Here is a 23,417-nt window from a genome sequence, read left to right on the forward strand (position 1 = left end):
AAAATGGCTAAGCTTCTAAATAACTCTAATGTTGAAATCTCTGAAGCTGTTGCTATATTTTTACTCTGTGTACTACAAGTTGAGCAATAATGATCTTTTTATTGTATTTGAAATTTGAAATAAAGGATTTGGATTTGGATTTGGTATGCAATTGTACAATAATGTATGGTAGGGCAATGAATCCTAACCTTACATGTATGCTTATGACATCTGAACTGGCAGAGATGGTGAATAGCTTGTGAATAATCATAGTGAATAGTTCTGTGAAAATGTTCTCAGTGTATGACAGTGGCAAACAAAAACAAAAGGCAAATTCTATGCTAGGAATGATTTGTTCCTTCGGAGCACCTGTTCGTTAGTGATGTGATCATACTATTGGATCTTCAGGATTCAGCTTAGGCACTTCAGTTGGAAGATGTTGAGCCTGTTGTTGATACTTGTTGATGCCTTCCAGATGTCACAAGCATAAATGATTGTTGGGATCACAATGGATGTGAATAGGTGGAGCTTGGTCTTTAGGGCACTGGTTGGGGACAAACAGATCTTGTTCATTCTCAGAAAAACGGCTGCAGCCTTCCTAATGTGGCACCTGACATCTGCCTCCACATCTCCATTCTGGAAGATCACACTGCCCAAGTAAGTGAACCTCTCCACTTTCTCTAGCAATATATAATCCCCTCCCCCAGTAATACTACAGTTTAGGGGCTCCAAGTAAAGCTGATGGAAAGTAGATTCAGAACAGACATCATGAAGTAATTTAATTTAACTATTCAATTTATAAATCATGCTCCCCTAACAAGCAGAGCTTAGAGCAGAGTACAACAGTATGTACAATTAAAATTATACAAGTACTTTAGTCTATAAGTACTTAACTTACATGGAATTCACTACTGTAATGTGTAATAGAGTGCCTTAAATTGGGTTTAAACAAATTCCTAAGAAAAATGTCTATGATTATTAGCTATTATAATTAAATGGAACCTGTATCTTCCAAGGCAGTGACATTTTAACAATTTCTCCTCTAGATTTCCTTTTCCTTATTCTTAAGAGCACTTACTTAAACTATTTGGACTTGCACCAGTCTTACTCAAAATCTATAGTAACAAATAGCAGATTTCTGTAATATGCAAACAATAAGATGCAAGGATGTGTATGCATAATAATTATCCATGAATACAGCTGTTTATCTGGATGAGTGTATATTTATTTTGAGTGTGCATTTATTTTCAAGGAAGAGTTGCTAAAATAGTATGTGATACATACAGGAAGACAAAAATGACAGTACTTAATTTTTGACATTTGTGGGAAATCTCAACTGTATGGGAAAGGAATATCCTGTTTGTATTATGAAAAAGAAACATCTCATACTCAATAGGTACTGTGTGTGGTTTCTATAGTATTTTTGATCTGCAAAATGTTCCCTATTTATCCTTGAAAGACTGTTTATCATTATTCTTCCTATTTTGGAAACATTATGTCAAGGGTTGCCAAGCAACTGTTCTTCCCCCACTGTATGTCCCCAGCATTCTGCATTCAGGTCTATTCTGCCTCTGGCTACGGAGGTTCCATTTTTAGTTCTGATGGAGCATAGCAGTTGATAGTTCCAGGGACCAGAAAAATTTCTAATCCTTGACAAGGAGGCATTTGATGGCTCAGACCAAAGGTCCAGGAGTCAGTCTGCGACATATAGGTGGGGGGAAGTAGACAGTAACTGTTCCCGGGTGCCATCACCCATTAAAACACAAACACAGAAGCATAGTAGGTGCAAATCTCTGAAGAAGGTATTCTCCCATCAGGATCCCACCAACTTCTGAAGAAAAAAACCTGGTAACTCTGCTAAACAAGGACTTGTGGACCAGAGGAGGAGAATTGCACTTCAATTGCCCCCACCTCACAGTATACTCTGGCTTCCTCCCCCGCCCCGCCAAGACCAAACCCTGGGATTCCTAACCCTATACTTCCATGTGTCATCTCCTGCCATGGTTGCAGAGATCTTGTCTAAAGTTGTGCCCCCAGCTCCATCCATCATGCCTCCCCAGTGCCCAAAACTATCCCTGCTGTGCCCAAGTTACACCATGGGCCAGTATTCCCACTGCTCCCAAGCTCTGCCCCCCTTGGCGGGGGGGGGGGGACTTGCCTTCCCTCTGCCTGTCTGGCTGGAAACATGCAACTCCAATTGCTGCCCCTATGGGATTCTGGTGTGCCCTCCTCCCCAAGAAACCTCTTGGGGATCTCACCTGGCACTGCAATGCAAAAGCAACGGGAAGTTCTGGTGCTTGGAAGCCAGAGAAGGCAGCATTGGGCCAAACAAGGCTGCAGAGAAGGAGAGGGAGTGGTGCAGGGATAGATGCCTGGGCTAGGCATCCTCCCCAGGTCACACCCAGCTAACTGGAGAGCTGGAGGTCGCTCAGGAGTGACTGGGGGTGGAGTCCTAGCTGCCTCCTTCCACTGACTTTGGGAAGGCTGGGCGCACCAGAGCAGGGGCTGAATTTTGCAGAAGTCAATCAGGGAAGGAGGAGTGGTGTGTGGGGCGATTTTCCGCAAACCCCCCCCCCCCACATGACTAAATGGCCTCCACCCAAGGACATTTGACCCCATATGTCCCCCTGGGTGGTATGCCACTGGTGCAGATACAAAGATACACAGACATGGTTCTCTACAGACATGGTGATTTCCCTACTCTCAGGGTGCTCTCTGATTGGATGTTAGTGTTGTTAGAATATTTGGCATCTTTTATGGAAGTAATTGCAGGAGCAAGATAGTTGCACTATTTGGTTACTGAATGTTAATGGAGGGTAGCTGGGCAGTTAATTGGTTGATTGAGGGTGACCTTCAATGCTGCATACTATGGTGTAGCTTTTTCATGTTCCTCACCTCTCCTCCACTCTTTTTTCCTACTCCTTTTTCTCTCCTCCTGATGCTTTTTATTTATTTATTTATTTTATTATTTAGGCTTGTACACTGCCCTTTCCCAAGAGGCCTCAGGGCAGTGTACAACACAAACTTCCCCACAAAAATAACCAACCCCAACCCCAACAGGTGAAGCAAATGGCTAATACAAATAAATAATTTACAGATAATAAAAACACAACTCCATTTGCTATAAGCTAAAAATCTATTAAAACAACAGTTAATACAATAAAATGGCATCCAGCAAATATCTGAATTTAAATTTAAAACCCTCCCAGAGAGGGAAGAACGATGGGTCCCATTGATGTTAGGGGATCCCTGATAATAAAACGGGAGGGGGCGCTGCACTCAGCGGCTGGTCTCTCCCAAGGCATTGTATGCTGCTGTGTTGTATTTTTTTCTTATTTGCTTATTGTGTAAGCTTATTTGCTTGCCAGTGCTTTGTACCACATGACTATTTTGTCTTTCTCTTTTGTAAATATATTTTTGTAGCCTGACTTTTTATAGTTAGAACCTTATTAAAGGATAACTCCTTTTTATAATTCTGCTGCGTTTTGTTTTTTACTCTGCTAAAGAACTGGGTAGTTTCAGTTCTTCTATCAAGTGTCACATGCGATCTCATTAGATGAAGGTGTTACTGACCCTCTCCCTTGTGTTGGTCAGTGTGCACACAAAACAGAAGTGATTTTTAAAATCAGCTTCCAGTTGTCTTGCCAGGCATCTATTTTGTCAATTCTCCGTGGTGATGGTGAACTCAAAGATCTCTATCTTTGAACTGTTTGATGAAGGCAAGAACATGGAGCTGTGAAGAGCTGCAGTGGATGTTGCTGGTTTTTTCTTTTGCAGCGCGGCGCTTCTGATGCAAAGAGAGTCTGCACATCCCAGCATAAACCAGGAGTTCCTACCACCGGATGCAGGTCTGGAGACTAGAACTGCTGTAGCCACCGACCCCACCAAGGAGTCCAGGTACTGGAGGGAGGAGAGCTCTTGTTGATGCCAGCCACCACCACTCATCTTTGAAAGCCAAGCATGGTTGGTTCACCCTGACAAGTGCTCCTAACCAGCGTTGCTGCTGGGTATACTGCAGGACTACTCAGTGGTGGGACAACCTTGTGATGGGTTCCTGGGGAGATAAGCAGTGGCTAGCTGATTTCTGAATGACCAAGGGGATCTTCATGGACCTGGTGGAAGCCTTGCGAGGGTGCCTGCAGAGTCAGGATACTGCCATGTGCTGTGCAGTCCTGGTTGAGAAACATTTGGCTATTGCTCTGTGGTACCTCGCTAGCCCGAGCTATTACTGCCTGATTCAATACAAGTTCAGAGTTGGAGTGTCCACAATCGGTAAGACAGTTGTGGAGGTGTGCTTGGCCATCAAATGGAGCTCTTCAGAAAGACTGTCTGTCTTGGGGAAGATGTAGCAGAGGTGAGTAGATGCTCTGTTGTGTTCATTTTGTGCCTGTTGTCCATTCAGGGATTTTGATGTTTACCTGTGCCGTGCAGCCTTTGAGAAATGTTCCCAGCAATATTTCCTGCCTTCCTTGCCTCATGCCATAAGGATTACTCTGTATGAACTACAACATTAATGTAAGAATAATGAAACTTACAGCATTATTGGTGTATTTTGTCAAATTACAACTTTTCTATCTTACAGTCAAGAACCTTCACAGACAAGTTAGAAGGCTGGAGAGACACTGTAGGGAGCAGAAGAGGCTCCAGGCACTAACTGGGATGGAGCAGAGATTGAGTACTATGGACAAGCAGATAGAAAGGATGAAAAAATTGTAGTGTTTTGTTGTTAATATGTTTCAACACTGGCTTGTAAATAGTTATAATAGGTGTTCTCTGTTAATAGTTCACACATTCCTTTATTTTGTAACTGTACAATGTTAAACTAGTTAACGGTATAAAACTATTTTTAAGTTCAAAGCATTGTGCCGTTCTTTGGTTCAGAGGTCGACAATTTCAACCTGCACACCACAGCAAGCCAGAAACATTATTACAAACCGTAAACAAACAGTAGAGTAGAAAGTGGAAACAGCAACTTCAGCATCTCAACAGAACAGCTAAAGTGCGCTGAAAAAAGTCTAATGCAAACGGGGGAGTTTAGTTCACCGTCTCAAAGGTCCATTTGCTTCCTCTTTTTCCTGACTTCTCCCTGTCTGTAGTTGGGGCAAAGTTTTCTGATTGAGATTTCCTGATTTTTTCTCAGGCAAGTTAACACCTGGTCATTCCTTGGCTGCTATGTCTGGCATGTTCTGAGGGCCATGGGAGTTGGTGGGTTCGGGAAGGACATGGCTAGGAGGGAATTCCCCGGTTTCCATATCTGGGATGTGCCAAGGGACATTGGGAGTGGAAGGTTCAGAATGGGTATGGATAGGAGAGGAGTGTGGAGGTGGAACATGTATGGGGTGTTGCTGCCATGTGGGATTGGAGGGCATGTGCTGAAGCGCATTTGGGCTAGGGCCCTTAAATAGGACATTAATTTGAAATTTACGGGGGAGGGGCATGGCTGACTGTGTCCTCTCTGACTGGTGGGATTGAGGGGAAGTAGCAAAGAAGGAGGGTTGGTTGTCCAGAAGGAACAGGGTTAGTGACAGGAACAGTTAGTGACTGTTGTTCTGTGGTCTGCTGTGACAGTTTCTAGACCATAATCCCTGTTAGGATTTTTATGACCTCCACAACTTCTGACATCAGGTTGTGGCTCCTTTCCATTGTCCTCTCAAATGACTCTCTGTGGAATCCCCCCTTCTGTCAGGTTGCCTCTCTGTGCAGCCTCCCTTGCTTGCTGGCGCGATGAAGTGCAGCTTCATGCCTGCTTCTGTCTTCCTGAAGTATTTGTTCTTGCTGCTTCTCAAATCTCTTTGCCTTTGCTGAAGATTGCTGCAAAAGTTCTTAGCAACATCAGTTAGCAGGGTGACACGCCTTCTCCAAGTATGACCCACAATCAACCTGAACTCCAGGAACTGTTCCGCAGGATTTGGATTAGCTGGTTGCCCTGTATTAGGAGTACATAAACAGTTGTATAAGAGATCACAGTGCATGTGGACATGACAATTTGGATAAAGACAGAACATTTATTCTGAAGCTGTGGATGTTGCGAGCCATGTTTTCACCCATGATACTCCTGCCTACAGAATTGTGCACTGTGGTGTGGACAATGCAACCAGCAGTGTGGTTGCAGATTGGTTAGCAAAATGTTCCCACTGGGTGAAGACACAAAATATTCACATAATCATTGCCAAAAGTAATCTTGGTGGGTGGCCCTGGTCTCTGCCCCACTCCCGATGATATTCCGTGGTTTTCCTAATATTGGTGTCATGAAACACACCACTCAAGTTTGAGGATGACCCCAGAATAGGTGGGTTTGCAGGATCCATTGGTGTGCAACTGAAACTTCATCAATGCTGTCATGTGGAGCCCGGAGGGGAAAGTTCAAATCTCTCTTGATGGAGAAGCAAAGGCGCACGGGGACATAATGGCACCATGGAGGTGCTACTCACCATGCTCTTGCATTCAGATATAGAAATAACTGGATAAATACTACCTAAAATGTTAACTCAAAAATACTTTGCACCTAATACTGAAAAATGGCTAATGAAAATATGGTACATGATGCTTATGAAGAAAATCTCTGCATACAGAAAGTTTTGGGAAGGTGACAGATTCCCTAAATCTACTCAAGCTGGGTCCCTCTTTATTACATACTGGGATGAAATCAAGCCAAATGAATCACTAAAAATGGAAATAGTGGATTTTGTTTAATTTTGTGTTATTTTATGATTTGTATGGATAATTGAATATGTTGTACCTTTCTTGCTCTACTATTTAAAAATATTCTACTAGAACTTTTCAGTATGATTGAGATCTTAAGAACTGAACTGAGGATACAAGGAACAAAGGAAATGGTTGTTCCTGTATTTTCAATTTAATGAAAGAGCAATGCCATAAGCAGCCAGCTACAACCAGGACCGAAATGCAGAATCCAGTTATAGCAACAGAACAGAATAAATAAAGAGATAGTTCAGGAACACCTGGCAACTTTAAACAAATTCAGATCTCCAGGGTCTGATGAACTACATCCCAGGGTATTAAAAGAACTGGCAGAAGTAATCTCAGAACCACTTGCTATAATCTTTGAGAACTCCTGGAGAACAGGAGAAGTTCCAGTGGACTGGAGGAGGGCTAATGTTATCCCCATCTTCAAAAAGGGGAAAAAGGAGGACCCTAATAATTACCATCCAGTCAGCCTGAGAGCAATACCAGAGAAGATTCTGGAGCAGATCATTAGACAGACAATCTGCCAGAACTTAGAAGGAAATACCGTGATCACAAAAAGTCAGCATGGGTTTCTGAAAAACAAGTCATGCCAGACTAATCTTATCTCTTTTTTTGATAGAATGACAAGCTTAGTAGATAAAGAGAATGCTGTGGACATAGCATACCTGGATTTTAGTAAAGCTTTTGACAAGGTGCCCCATAATATTTTCGCAAGTAAGCTAATGGAATGTGGACTAGACAATGCTACTATTAAATGGATTTCTAATTGGTTGACTGACCAAACTCAAAGGGTGCTCATCAATGGCTCATCTTCATCATGGAGAGAAGTGACAAGTGGGGTGCCACAGGATTCTGTCCTGGGCCCAGTGATATTCAATATTTTTATCAACAACTTGGATGATAGAATAGGAGGCATGCTAGTCAAATTTGAAGATGATACCAAATTAGGGAGGGGTAGCTAATACCCCAGAGAACAGAGTCAGAATTCAAAATGACCTGGACAGATCAGAGAGCTGAGACAAAACAAACAAAATGAATTTCAACAGAGATAAATATAAGGTACTATACTTAGGCAAAAAAAGATGAAATGCACAGATATAGGATGGGTGACACCTGGCCTGACCACAATAAATGCAAAAGGGATCTGGGAGTCTTAGTAGACCACAAACTGAACATGAGTCAGCCGTGTGATGCAGCAGCCAACAAAGCCAATGCAATTTTGGGCTGTATCAATAGGAGTATATTGTCCAGATCGAGGGATGTAATTGTACCTCTCTATTCTGCATTGGTTAGACCTCACCTAGAATATTGTGTACAGTTCTCAGCACCACAATTCAAGAAAGATATTTACAAGCTGGAATGGGTCCAGAGTAGGGCAACCAAAATTGCAAAAGGTCTGGAATCCATGCCTATGAGGAGAGACTTAGGGAGCTGGGTACGTTTAATTTGGTGAAGAGAACGTTAAGAGGCAGAGGTGGGATCCAGCAGGTTCTCACAGGTTCCCGAGAGTAGGTTACTAATTATTTGTGTGTGCCAAGGGGGGGTTACTAATTGGTGATTTTGCCACGTGATTTTTGCCTTAGTTACACCCCTCCTCTCAGCAGTAGCACGTGTAACCCCCATGCTCAGAACGGGTTGACCCAGTAAGGGGTGGAGACTCAAAGCAGCAAGAGGCTGCAGCAGACCTCATGTAGTTGGAGGAGACAAGGCTACCAGACTCTGACCTTGGTTGTATAAGCCCTTAACACCTTGTTAAGGTAACTGCAATATTGTTGGGAGCTACTGGGAAGGTAGTTGTTGTTTTTGCTATGTTGTAAATGTTGGAGTTTATTGTTTCAGGGTTTTTTATGTTTGTAATGGGTGAGAGTTCTCCTGGAAACCTTCATCCTGTTGAATCCTGTTCACCAAGCCCTTGGAGTCTTCAGGAGCCAACCCACTTGCAAGAAGAAATGGACTTGGCAGTATCAGTAGACTGTAACTAGAAGGACTTGAAAATGCAACCTGAACAGGACCTTGAAATGTGATGTTAAATGTTGATGTTATATGTTATGTGTTAAGAAAGTGAACCATTTTGTTTTTAAAAGTTGTTGTTGCAAACTCATTCCAGGTTCTGCTCCACAGAACCCACATGCTGAGGTTACACGAGCAGAACTTGAAGCAGTCTAGCAGGAGGTGCATCAACGTGCGTGGCAGCCTGCGCCTGCATGCATTCGTTTCCCGCCCAAGGACTGGTGCAGCGGCTGTGTCCTTGCCACAGCCCCGCCCAGGAATGCCCCACCCCCAGAATGCCAGGCCATGCCCCCATCGTGCCCCGCCCAGCCCTATTGGCACTACGCCACAGTTTGAATCCCACCACCATGGGAACCTGTTACTAAAATTTTTGGATCCCACCACTGTTAAGAGGTGACGTGATAGCCATGTTTAGATATTTGAAGGTATGTCATGTTGGGGATGGAGCAAGATTGTTTTCTGCTGCTTTAGAGACTAGGACCAGGAGTAATAGGTTCAAGGTGAAGGAAAAGAGATTTCACCTAAACATCAGGAAAAACTTCCTGACGGTAAGGGCTGTTCAACAGTGGAATACAGTACCTCGGAGTGTGGTGGAGTCTCCTTCTTTGGGTTTTTTTTTAAAGAGTGGTTGAATGGCCATCTGTCAGCAGTGCTTTGATTGTGTGTAGCTGCATTACAGAGGGCTAGACTTGATGGCCCTTAGGGTCTCTTCCAACTGTATGATTCTATGATTCTAACAGTTACTATTATTGGATAACCATTAATGAAATTAACATGTTTGATTATTAAAACATCTCGTAAGTACTTAGAGTAATCTTTTGAGTGTATTTTCATATTGAAAAGTCTTAAGATTTAAGAATTCTTTATTTAGTTACAATACATGCATAGTTCTTACTTATTTATAAATAAAAGTGTCTACCTAAACCTCATCTCTTTCATATAAGAGGAAGTTTCCCTTAGACAATTTGTCTCATGTTAGCAAATTCAGCACATACTAGTCAGTGACAGAAGAGCAAAAGGGGGCAAGAAATAAAGCTGGGCAACAAGGACAATGCAAATTCTCACATCCCCTGTAGTTGGAATCCAATTCTTCACTTGAGGCCAGTTTCTCCTACCTGTTCTGCATCATATTAAACATATGACTCAGCTGTAGATCCAGTTGAGCAGGTCATTTGAATACATTTGTGACCACGGCAACCCAAGTAAATCTGGTTTCTGATAAAACAAACCATTTCATGACTAGCTGTTAACTCAACACAAACATTTAATTCTGAAAGCCAAGGTATCCTAGTGAACATTAATTAAAACAGTTGTTACAAATTAGAAGAATAATGAGTAGACGTGGGAGGCTTCCATAGGGGGACAGGCTTGTGTATTTTTCTCATTGTTGCTGTAACTTCCAGTACAGGACAGCAACAATGCGACTCGACATATCAGGTTTCCCTATAGTTTCTCTGCCTAAGTCCCCCAGCAGTGACACATATACACATACCATGTCACCAGTGCATTTTCAGAATTTTTTAAAGTTGTCAATCAAGTATCATTATACTGATATAATAATCTGTGTATCAGATTCTCTGAATGTTCATCCTTTTTAAAAAGTCTCTAGCTTCCTTTATTTAAAAAAAGTCTCTAGTATGCTCATTCCAGCACCCAAGATTGGGCTCTTAGCCCCTCCCCCTTGCTTCCCAAGGCCAGAAGGGCTTGGAAAGCAAGGAGGGGGAACAGTCTTCTGTGCTGGACAGAGGGCACTCAGTCCAGCACCCAGGAGACAACTCTGGGCCCCCCACCTCACTTCCCAAGGCCCACTGGTCTTGGAAAGTGAGGCAGAAGGAATGATCCTGCATATAAAATTTTATGTGATTCTTTAGAAAGAGGTGGTCCAGCACTTCCTGATTTAAAACTTTACTATCAAGCTGCAGGTTTTGTGCAGTTTCGAGAATGGATGTTATTAACCAATGAAGATTTATTAAATTTGGAGGGTTTAACTGTAAACTTTGATTTACAGTATGGATGGCATTTGTATATATGGTATAGGAAAGAGACAATATTTTCCCCCCTAACAGGAAGTTGTAGATTTTAATGTAATCCATAATGGACCAAATTACTGGTTATATATGATTATTTGAGTGAATAAGCTGAATCTATTATGGTATGTATTTCTGAGAGCTTTGTAATTTATGTTTCTCAGCGCTGCTATATAGCTATATGCTATTTAAAAAAATAGTTTTTACTAGAAATTATACACCCTATGTTTTATAACTTTCTTAAGTCACTCTGTTATTAAGGGATTCTTTGTTATCATTCTCTTTGGAGATTCTTTTAAATCTATTTTTTGTTATTGTTTTTTTCTCTGTATTTTACCTGTATTGTCTTATATGCCAATAAAGGCTTGGTGCAAAAAATTATGGGTTTTGTTGCAAATTGTTCTTGATTATTGATCAAGATTATATTGTTCTTGATTATTGATCAAGTTTCAGTATAATATTGTTGTTTGTTGAATTTAAAAAAAGATCCTGCATGCTGGGCTCAGTCCAGCTCCCAGGATTGGGACCTCTTTCCCATCACCACCACCACCACAGGTCTTGGGAAGCAAGAGGGGGAATGATCCTGCGTGCTGGACTAAGCCAGCAACAACTTGCTTCGGCCATGATCCTGTGAGGAAGTATTTATGTAGAAGTTGAAAGAGACATCTGATGTTGCCAGAGCTTCTTAAAGGAATAGCATGTGGATTATGGAGAGAGGGCTGGGGCAACATTATACATCTCCTGGATTCCCAGTTCTTCATCAGAAATCTCCTTGGAGATATGTTTGCCAACTTTCAAACTGGTACTTCTAGCTGTTCCTTTAATATCAATTTGATCTGCAATTATTAAATGAGGTTAATTTGTTCCATTATATGAAAAAGTTTATTGTATTGTTTATATATTTATTGTCTTCTTTCTTTGAACTATGTTGGAAATCATTTTTTTATTGAAAGACAGCTTAATAGCTTATGATTTGTAATATTCTACACTCCATTAACTTCACATTTCTGCATATTAAACCTCTATTCAAAGGACAATGTTTTTTTCCTGACCTGTAGGCAGCCTTGCCTGGAGGAACCTTGTCATTTTCCAGCAAGCTTTGCAAGAATACATGTGCATCAACATGGCCAATTTCACTTTGTTTTATAGCTTAAATATGCAAAAAGTAACCAACCAAGCAGATTCGAGCTGCTCACGAACAGACCTGCTGGCAACCATGGAGCAGAATGTAGGCTGAACTGAGTGTTTTAGTGTCCGTACTTCTGTTTTCCACCAACAAGATTAGAAGCAGAACCAACCAAATGCATACAGCTCAGAAACTAAGATCACATTAAGCAAAGCGATAGCCAGTTCCATTGCTTCCTATACCACAATCCCTAAAACATTGCTTGCATTTGGAAATGGCACTCAGCGCACGTAACAGCATTCTGAGAACAAGCAGTTAAACATTCACCAGTAGAAAGCTAATGGTACAGATTGTGCACAAGCACAATTTCTCTTCTTTCTCTGATTGACTCGGTCTTGGGGCTATTAATTTCAACAATTGCAATCAGAACACAGAAAGGATTTTATGCTGGTGATGTCATACCATTGAAGTGACTGGTGGGAAGTTTTTGTGCTCATTTTGAGGCTTCCATCCCCTTTAGCAAATTGTCAAACAAAGGTAAAAGTGTGGGAGAGATCTGGGTGTGAGACATGTTTTCCTCATTCCATGCACTAGATGTGTATGTTTACCAGTCCTTTAAAAACTGATAGTGTATTTATAAGTCAGAAAAGTGTAACTTATGATTATATATTTATACTTGTTGGAATTGGGGAACTTTTCAGGAAGAATGGGCCAGAGGGAACATCTTGAATCAGTCATTGTAGTTGTACAAACCGCCACTTAAATTCTTTGCCAAATTTTAGGTAGTAACTACTACTGAAGTCCTAAACAGCCTGAACTTCTTGAATGTGTGGCTGTTTCTTCATGAACATTTAGATTCACTTTGATTCCCAAATTGCAGCATTGGGCGAGGGACTTCCATGCAAGCCCTCTACATGTTGACTGAACTCACAGAAAGGGAGAGAGGGAACAAGCATGCGGCCCAGACCCCCACCTCCACATGATCATTAGCTCATGAGTAAACCACCTACACATGGAGGCAGTGTTCATGTGTACTCTCCCTCCCTGTGATTGGCAGCATTCAGAAAGCCACAGTGCTGGTCATGAGAAGGAAGTATGCTGGAGACACTTTCGCCGCAAGTTCACACCATGCAGTCACCTTGCCAAGTATGCAGGGGTAGGACCAGCATGTTTATACATACTATCCTACCTCATTTGCTCAGTCAGTGTGTTGTTGCCACCCAGGAGGCCCCTACTCATAGAATCTTGTGCCTCTGATGTAATAGATAAGGGAAAACATCCACTAAAGTCCATCATAATTTTTTTGCCATTAAAGATATCTGGCTGACCTCAGCCAGGGCCAGGGCATTCTTGGCCCTGGCCCCAATTTAGTAGAACACTCTGTCCAATGAGACCTGGGCCCTGCAAGATCTGACATAATTTCACAGGGCCTGTTATACAGGGCTGTTCCACCTGGCTAATGGTTGAGGCAGCAATGGTTTTTCCATTTAACAGCCTCTCCCCCACCCAATTGTTTCTATTTTCTTTCCTTTTTCCCAATTTATTTTTTATTTTATTTTTGTAAGCATAAACAGAATAAAACATTAAGAGAAATAGGAACCATATTGTAACATTTACAGTTGCATTAAAAGACAAAGAGAAGAATAAGTATATATGCAATATTATCGGCAATGAAATAATGAACAATAAATAATGCACGATGATCATGACCATTATGAGCATTGACTAGTGATATAAGAAGCATTAAATGGTAATTATCTTAATAAATCTTATCATTAATTATTAGATATTATGTGCAATATTTAGTAAACAGTAATAATGTTTAACAATATTGTAAGATAAGTTGTGACAAAATAGAATGAGGAATCTCACAGTGATAACTATTACTGTAAATGTGTAGAAGTTTCAATTGAGATGCTAAACTATAAATTTTTAGACTTCTGAAATTAGTTATTCACCATTAGATTTTTAAAACATATTTAACGCTGGAATCATACTGTTTTTATATGTTGGGAGTTGCCCTGTGTCTGTGAGGGAAGGGTAGCATGTAAATTTAAAAATAGTAATAATAGCAACAACTTTAAAACTGCCCATCCATGCAGGGAAAAGAAAATGCCAGCCAAGTCCAGGAGAGCCCCAAGGCACCTATTGTCAAGGGCCTGTCTTAGACGTCTGGCAATTATTTTAACTCTGCCAGGCAGATACCTGTAAATCATGCTGTCCTCTCCTAGTCTAGTAAACTAATCAATAATCAAAAGAATAGAATGAAAGCAGGTATTCTGCTGTGCCCAGAGAGGCAGGTCATTAAGCCGGTCAGTCTCTACCATCAGCCAAACTAGTGGGAACTGTCACAGTGCAGAAGCCATCTGAGAGATCACCCCAAGACTATCCCTTGCTATCCAAGGGTTAAACCCAATCCTCTTTGCCTGGGCAAACACAAACTACAAGCCTGTTTACTTCAGGCCCGACCCAACCAAATGGGCATATGCCACAAATTCCAATCATTTGAACAGGTACCAGCCAGGAAGTTAAATATGAACAGGTTTTAAGCAACAGACTAAAATGTCCACAGAGCGTGATATAGGTTGCCAAAATGCTAGAATTAAAACTTAAATCACAGTAAGTTCAAAAGACTGTTTTCTTCACCCAATAGAATTGTAAATTTCTCATCAGATATTTGTTCATAATCCTTCATGGCACTCAGTATTATCAGTTTAAGCAGTGTAAATATAAAACTGAGAACATTTCCTTGTGAAACTGAGAACATTTCCTCTGAAGTTAATCTTAAATACATTTTATGTGTCAGCTCAAGGCAGAGATCAAATACTACATATGCAAACCAGAGACGGAGCTTCCATGGGGCCGCTTGGGGACAAACGCCCTGGGTGGCTACCGTTCCATCACGTGGGGGGTGGAAAATCACCCCCACACCCTTCCTCCTTCCTCCTTCCCCCTTCGCCCAGCCCCACCCCATCAAGCTGTTCTTTCACATGGTGGAGCCTCCACTGGCTGAAGGAGCAGCCTGACTGAGCCCCCGCTGGGTACCCTTCACCCCCGCTCTGCCAGGCCCAGCCCCTCTAGGCTGCCCAAGACTACCACCTAAGGTAAGTGGGGCGCAGAGGGGGCAGGACGCCCGGAGCAGGTATTGCCCTGGGCGCCATTTTCCCTTGCTACACCTTTGATGCAAACTATCTTATAATACAATAATAAAGTAACTGTAATAATAAAAAGTATATTAAATGTAATAATACAATAATAAAGTATGAAATGATATAAAACCTGCTATGTCCTCAATTGAAATTAGAATTATAGGAACAGTTAGCGAGTCTGCTTGATAGAGGATCCATTCTGCACAGCACAAATAAGACGTTCTTCTGAGGATGGGGGAAAAGGCATCTCGGGGAGGAACTCTGCAAGCTTTTTCCTCAAGACATCCTCAGGATGCCTTATTTCACCTTTTTTGGAAGGAGCTAAAATGTGTACTTTTTTCCCTGAAGTCATCTGCAAGCTGTTTCCTGCTTGCTGTGTGGAGCTCAGGAGATGTCTTATTTTCCCCACCACACCGTTAAAGATTTCTGGTCAGTTTCCTCCACCACTCGTGCCTGGTGTTTTATGCTGCTGCAGGGGTTCTCTGTGTCTGCAGCTTTTTGCTTAAGGTTTCCCAGGATGTTTGCAGTGCAGGCTCCACTGCTGGGCATCTTCTTCAGCCTGAAAAGTACATGGTTTTACTCAGCTTGTCCTGCCAATTATGGCAATATATAGTTTTCCCTTCCTCTTCCTTCCCCGAGGAGCTGTCTTCAAAGACACAGACATATGCATATGAGAATAAGCCGCTTCTTATATGTGTGTTTGTGTCTTTAAAGACAGCTCCTCAATTTTTTTAAAAAGGGAAACTATATATTGCCAGAATTGGCAGGACAAGCTGAGTACAACCGTGTACTTTTCAGGATGAAAAGGTGACCAGCAGCAGAGCCTGCAGCGTGAATGTCCTGGAGAAACCTTAATAAAATAGCTGTGTGTGGAACAAAATGTTGGGCATGAGAGCTTTAAACTTGGGCAGGAGGAAATGGTGGGGGTGGGAGGAATCCTCTTTCTCCTCTGATGCCTTTTTAAATCCATACTGTCCAAACAAAAAAATTAGGAGGTAGCTTTTTTTAAGACATTCCCAGGACATCTTATTTGTGCTGTGCATTATTGGCCTTTATTTCTTAGGACAGAGTATTTACCAAGGTAGGAATATAAAGTTATTTTTCTAACATGGTGAATGTACCATCCTAAGAGACAAGCTTCATCTACTAAGAACACCTGCTAGCTTTGCCTGTAATTTTAGTTAGCTAAATTTTATTTACTTTATTTATGACCCACCTGTTAATGGGTCAGACTACTCCCACAATCCTTAGGGTCAGTTATAAGGGCTGAAACACCTCTCTGCAAGGATAGGTCCCACATGGCAATTTCAGAGAGAAATTGACAGACATCTGACAGCTATGTGGAAGTGATATAAAACACTAACCCCATCACCCCAATCCACACTTTAATGGTATACATTGCTATATACAAAGCTCTTCAGGGATTGGGTGGGATATAAATCCAATAAATAAATAAAATATATAGCCAATGAGTCTCCTATTACACTATAACAGTCTCATCAATACTGATGACAGGTTTTTCCTATAAGATATTTTCCCATATACAGAATTACTAATATCCCCTAATAAATATCTACCCTCTAATAGAAGACCATCAGCAGTTCTCCCAGAGAAAAAGTTTTACTCAGCTGCCTAATGTGTCTTTTATCAAGGCTAAAGGTTCTGGCCAGCAGCATTTCCTATAACAAACAACAACTGAGAGAACATACTGTTTTCATGAAGACACTCAGTTGATGTTCCTATGAAAACTATTTCCTATAAAATAGCAAGTTAGCATCTGTATAGAAACTGGCTGGTGTGGGGCTGTGGCTGCAGCTGCTATCACCCCAACTGCCACTCTCTCCCCTTCAACCTTACGCACACTGGTCATGCATAGCGCTTTTGCTTCCTGACCTGGATTAGTAATGTATAACTCTGCCCTATGTCTTTTCCAAATCCAAATCAGTACTTTATTTGGGGGTGCTGTGTGGTTTCTGGGCTGTATGGACGTGTTCTAGCAGCATTCTCTCCTGATGTTTTGCCTGCATCTGTGGCTGGAAACCGCACAGCACCCCAGTGATTCCAGCCGTGAAAGCCTTCGACAATACATTAATACTTTATTTTCTTAGACTCTGTATGAATGAATTTGTTATGGACCCAGGTTCAGCCAGTGGAGAATCCTTGGGGGAAGAGGAGAATAGGCACAACAACCCAGCTACATCAGAGCCCCAGCTGATTGAGCACCAGGAGCAATCCAAAGTCTCACAGGAAGGAGGCGATGAGATCCTCAGACAGGCCAAGAGTAGAGGACAAAGTGCTGACATAATAACCTCCAGCTATAAATGTCACAGTCAATACCCCACCCAGCTCGCCTGAACTGGTTAGGCAACTCCAATCTGTGGCCATTAGGAGTTGCAAATTAAAAGACAGTGCAAGACTAGAGGCTCAGAGACACCTTAGGGAATGCTCTAAGTTCTCCCAGCAGCCAGACGGAGCAGAGGAGGAGACCTTGCAGAAGCAACTTTGTTGAAAGCTGCTGCACCTGTTCTCAGATGGCCATCTCTGGACTCAATGACCCTGCACCAGACTGTCTCACCTGACCTGCACTTGACCCTTGGCTGTTTCTTCCGTGCACCAAATTAGTTGTGCCTGAACTTCCAGTGAGCATTCTTGCTGCTTGCTACAGAGAGCTGTAATCTGACTCCCTGAACTCAGCAAGCTAGAACAGAATCACTCCAAGACAATTGTAGAAATTTTTATCACGAAATTTTTCTGAGACTCAACAAAAACTCTCTGTATTGTCAAAATATTATTCAAAGGTCTAAACTCCTGGAGGAGGATCCTGGTATACATTGGTGGAGAGATTTTGCCATTACCCACTTCTTGCATAAATTAAAATTCCACATAATAATTTACTTGGTTGCAAACCATTAATTTGAGTAATATACCTTTCTCTCCAATGGGGATCCAAAGTTGCTTACATCATTCTCTTCTTCTCTGTTTTATCCTCACCACAACCTTGTGAGTAGTATTACTGTGACAGGTCTGTTCTCCTACTGAGGCAACCCACACAGCTTCCTGTGGTTTTGGAGAACTGGGTTTATTTTAAAACCAAAATCTTTCTCCTCAGTTGCCAGGTGTTCTTAAAGTAGCACTTATACTGGAATAGGTTCTCTGATGGGAGATAAGATTTGTGGTGTGCAAGTAGACTATGGAGATCACTGAGGCAGGATATGAACAACAAAGAAGATTTAATTATTTATAGATTAGCTTCGAGGAATGGATAACAATACAGGTCTCCAGGCAAACAAAGGAGAAACCTGGCTGAGACACATACATCTAAATTAGTTATGGCTTCAGTTGGAATTTAGGAAAGTAGTTAGAATTTTCTTTAATGCTTTTAGACACAGACTTTTGCTGACTAGGCAGTAGGTTGGTCCATCCACTTGCCCTTTTCCAAGAGTCAGACTAAATTGTACAAGGTCCGCTCATCTCCAGAGACAGGCCTAACAATTGGGTATTCTATTCTCTCCCAGGATTTAGTAGCTGTCTTTGTTGAGCCAGACCTGAGTTATCCCTGGACCTTTTCCGTACAAGAAATTTACATTTTCAGGCTGGAAATTAAGCATTTCTTCCATGGAGTTCCACATTGTTTTTCCAAGCAACGTTTTCTCTGTTTTTAAAAAAACCTTTTTACAATTATCAAGCCATCTTCCCTCACTGTGTGGTCATATTTACCATGTTTTATCTTTCCCACTGTGCCATTGCCCAACTTTTCCCTTGGCACCATTTATTTGTGTGTCACTGACTTCACACCTCTTTATTTTAGTCATTTCTGCATTTTTTGCTGTTGTTGTTTGGTTGAATCGATTAAAAGTGTCTATTAAGTGGAGCTACAAATAATTAAAGCAAAGAATCAACTAAGTATCATTTCTACAAATAATGCCCCCCCCCCCCCCCACATGCACACAACCCTGTCCTCCACCACCACCACCAAATGCAAAAACCCTCAGGTTGGCCAGGAAAGATTTAGAGAAGGTGATTGCAAGCAAACACTGTAGTAAAGGTAGATACTGAAAGTGTTCTGGAAACATAAGTGCCTTGTGTAGGAAGGACCCTGCTCTCTCCCTGAGGCAGACCTGAGCTCCCCTCTCCTGCATTTGACTCCAATATTCTTTCCCCCTTCTCAAAGGTGGTTGGATGCTGGAGCAGCATTCCTATAGGCTCTGCCCTTCAGGGGCAGGACAGCTGTCTGTCACAGTTACCAGCCTCCAGATGGGGCCTGGAGATTCCCTGGAATTACAACTGAGAGATCAGTTCCCCTGAAGAACATGGCTGCTTTGGGGGTGGACTCTGTGACATTGTAGCCTGCTGTGATCCCTTCCCAATCTTCACCATGAAATCTCTAGGAATTTCCCAACCTGGAGCTGGCAACCCTAACTGAGAGGTAGGTTAGACTGAGAACGAGTGACTAGCCCAAGGTCACCTGTCAAGCTTCCATGATAATAAGGCTTCTCTCGGAAGGTTATATTTTGGACAGAGACATAGAATAAGTTCCAGCATTTCAACTTGGTATGTCCATACTATCTGAAAGGGGCAGCTTCCCAAACTGACCTTGTATTAGCACAGGGGAAAAGACATTACATCTGGCTGTTGTGAGAACTTAACATTGCTTGGGATCAACAATCAGTGAAAGATATGTGGCCATCCTACCAGCCTCAAGGTTAATGCCAAGAGATAAAGGGGAGCATGACGATCTTGCTTGACAAATTAAGTATTGATGTTCTTGATTGAGTAGTCTAGTTTTAATTACCCAGAGTATTCCTAGTGGTTGCCTCATGACCAGGTCCTCTAAGGCTAAACCCAAAGAGGAAAGTTTCCCTGTGATTACACTCCACCATTCCGAGCCATAAACATCCAGGAGAGCCCTAAACAATAAACTGTTTGGATCAGTAGAAAAGCATACTCTTATCCAAAATTTAAAGGTGAGTAGCCATGCCCTTGTTGTTAACATTTGCAAGTCCATTTCCAAGCATAACACCGCATATGGGACACAATGGGGTACGCCCAAGATTTTATATAGGAATACTGACTGGACCCTTTCTACCGATTGGCACCAGGCACCAATCTATATTGGCACTCCATAGAGAAGATATTTTAATCCATAGTTTCAGAAATATGGAATGTTCAATTTGTACTGCTAGGATATGAGGCAACTGGAACTTGTTTTACTCAGCAGGTGATTAAATAAAGTTAACAGTAAATCAATGACAAAGTTGCAAATAACCCAAGAGCACACTTTTGTTATTTCCTTGTTGTTTCAGGAGTTGTTTCAGGAGTGACCAAAGGTTTAAGGTTTAAAAAAGATAGTTCCACACATGTTGATATACAAAATTGCAAGTTGACCTTGTGGACTGAACTTGACAAATGAACAGGTCAAAACTGTGAGTAATAATATTTCCTTTTTGTCATACAATTGTTAACCTACTGCATATTTTAACTTTTAATATTCTGCAGTGACTACTCACCTAACAAGTAACCCATTAACAGTAAGTGATAGGTCACATGCTTACCCTGAGCCACACATCACCTTGAAGAAAGAAAGAAGATGGAAACATCATTGTATAATTAGAATAAACACAACAAAGGGTACAATCCTATCCACTCTTGGGCAGAAGTTCTACTGAACTATAGGCCTTACTTCCCAGTTGTTTTTTTTAAAAAAGGATAGATGCACTGGAATGAATCCCCTTTCTGGCCCCTGATTCATATTCAATGCATCTTCCATGCACATGTAACCTCTATCTGTGGGGCAGAACTTGGAAGGAGTTGCAAAGAACTAAATTTAAAACAAAATGGTTTACTTTCTTAACAAATAACACTTTTAACATTTAACATTAACACTTTACAGTCTGTTAAGTTGCATTTCAAGTCCTTATATTTACAGTCTACTGATAATGCCAAGTCAAATTCTTCTTTACTGGTGGTTGGCTTATGAAGACTTCAGAGGCTTGGTGAACGGGATCCAAGATAATGAAGGTCCCCAAAGAACTCTCACCAATTACATATACAAAAACCCTGAAACAATAAATTCTAACATTTACAATACAGCAAAAATAAACACTCCCTTCCCACTAGTTCCCAACAACATTGCAGTTACCTTAAACAAGGTGTTAAGGGCTTAATAAAATCAATCAAGGTCCCAGCCTGGTAGCCTTGCTTCCTCCAACCTCATGAGTTCTGCAGCCTTTTGCTTCTTTTCAGACTCCACCACTTTCTGGGTCATCCCAATCTTACATAGAGGTTACACACACATTGGCTTCTTCCAAAATAAAGTTCCAAGCATTTATCTCTTTTCCTGCCAGTGATCAACATGGGTGAAGTTGTCCTCCCTCTTTTCAGATGGTCCCCAAAACATCCTCCTCCTTTTTCCAATTTCCATGCCTGAGATGGAAGAGAACCACTTCATTTAACATTTCTTGCTCATGCTTGTCTGAGCAAGGCTAGCCAGAATTGGAACTGTTGGATTTGGGATGTCAACAGTTTAAAAAAGTGGAGCTGTTTGGGGTCAAAGCTAGAGGAGTCTTACTCCACTTAGGCCTGCCTGGCCAGAGTTGGGCCTGAGAAAGACAAGCTCTTGCAAAGACAGCTTTCCGACCCTTCCCCTAAAAACTCATGTCCATGTAAGTCTTTCCCAGTTGAAAAAATAGCTGCTCCTTGGGGCTGTGTTAAATTGGGAAAATTTCGCTGGAGCAGAAAGCTTTAATCCCCTTGTATTACAGTCTTGGTCCAAATCAGGCTACTACCACATACCAAGTAAATGACTTTTACAAACATTGGGAGTTCTTAACATGGAAGTCTCAGACCCTTGGCCCAACCTACCTTACAGTGCTATTGTGAGGGCAAAGTGAGGAAAGGGAGCATAGTTCTTGAGGAAGAATGGGAAACAAATGTAATGGAGAGAATGGGGTAGTAGAATACTGAGGTTGCAATGCTTGAGACTGCAGGTGGACAATGCCACTTCTCAATGTTTGCTCACAATAAAAGCATTCTTCCAGTAAGTAAAAACTAGCATATCAGAGAGAAGGGCTCCAGACCAGACCATGTTTGTCTATTCTCGTCTAACAGTTTTTTTAAAAAAAAAATAGAGAATATTGGTTCCCCCCACCCCCCAGTGACAATGACATTATATTCTCCTCTATAGTATTCAAAATCCTTACAAACTCCTGGCAAGAACTCTGCAGAACTGGTGAGACCTAGGTTCGAACTCCACCCAGCCATGAAGCCCATTGGGTGATCTTGAATCAATTACTCTCTCTTTCTCAGCCTAATGGATCTCATGGTGTTGTTGTGAGAATAAAAAGAGAAGGAGAGGCCTATATGTCACATTGAGCACCTGGAAGAAGGAGTGGTATGCAAATCAGACAAATCAATTAAGAAAGACCACACAGTCCCCTTCAGCAAGGACCAAAGTCTGGGCTGTTCTTAACCACTCACCGGGTTTAATCCTCATCCTATACTCTCTGCTGCTGTAAAAGTGAGGCAGGTATCAGTTACAGATGGGGCCTTCCTTGTGGTGGTTCCCCATTTTTAGAATCCCACATCTGCTTCTGCTGCTTCCCCTACAGATACTTTGCTACCAGATCAGAACATTCATATTTGAGCATCTTTTGGATTGAGTTGTTTTCCTGCCAGTTGGCTTCTTTACATCTTCTTAGGTACTTGTATGCTAGCAAAGAGTTTTATACCATTTGGCTTACTTACACCTCGGGTAGGCTGCTGAGCTTTGGGGGTTCAACTATTTAGTTTTATATAATTCTTTTGTTTGTTTTTAATGTTCACTGTTTGTGCCATGAGTCACCTCAAGCAGTTTTTATTGCATGTAAATCTCCTAATGGGATAAAAACAATCACTTGCTAGCTGGTAGAGGCCCCCTCCCCAATTTTCACAGCTTTTAGCTGTACAGCCCTTTTCTTGTGAACTCACACATCAACAAGTAATCTCTCTCCGAAATGCAGCCACTGACACTGCATTCCTTCTAGATCACCCCAGATACCCTTGCTTAATCCTAGTCAGAAGGTTCTTCTCTCCACAGACACACAGTCCAAAACACAGGCCTTTTCCCGGTTTCATCTAGGGTGAAACTATGGCAAACCTAGAGGTTTCATTTCCTGCAGAGTGGGAGCTTTGCTGATTTTCCCTATGAGTGCAGCAGGAAAGTAGGGCAGTCCTATGCCTCAACAGTCACTAGCTGAGTCCCTTATGTGATTTCAGTAATATGGCTTGGCACAGGTTGTCCCAGGGAGCTCAAGCCCCCAAGCCCATCCCCACTGAAGTTTACGCCTATGGTGCCATAACCAGTGCTTCATAGGTCTTCCAGTTGGCTTTATAGTGTAATGTATCAGATTCAATATGGGGTCGCTGCCATCAATGTTCAGA

The 23,417-nt window shown here is 41.8% G+C and overlaps 1 long non-coding RNA gene across 1 annotated transcript; it reads left to right on the forward strand.

Annotated features, from left to right (window-relative positions):
- Positions 1 to 2,739: 2,739 nt before the first annotated feature.
- LOC125430595 lies at positions 2,740 to 21,237 on the forward strand. Its single transcript, XR_007244197.1, has 3 exons — positions 2,740 to 2,865; positions 14,082 to 14,085; positions 21,225 to 21,237. It is a non-coding gene; the product is annotated as an uncharacterized LOC125430595 (long non-coding RNA).
- The last annotated feature ends 2,180 nt before the right edge of the window (positions 21,238 to 23,417 follow it).

Source organism: Sphaerodactylus townsendi, linkage group LG04 (genome assembly GCF_021028975.2).
Source record: "Sphaerodactylus townsendi isolate TG3544 linkage group LG04, MPM_Stown_v2.3, whole genome shotgun sequence".
Taxonomy (NCBI): Eukaryota; Metazoa; Chordata; class Lepidosauria; order Squamata; family Sphaerodactylidae; genus Sphaerodactylus; species Sphaerodactylus townsendi.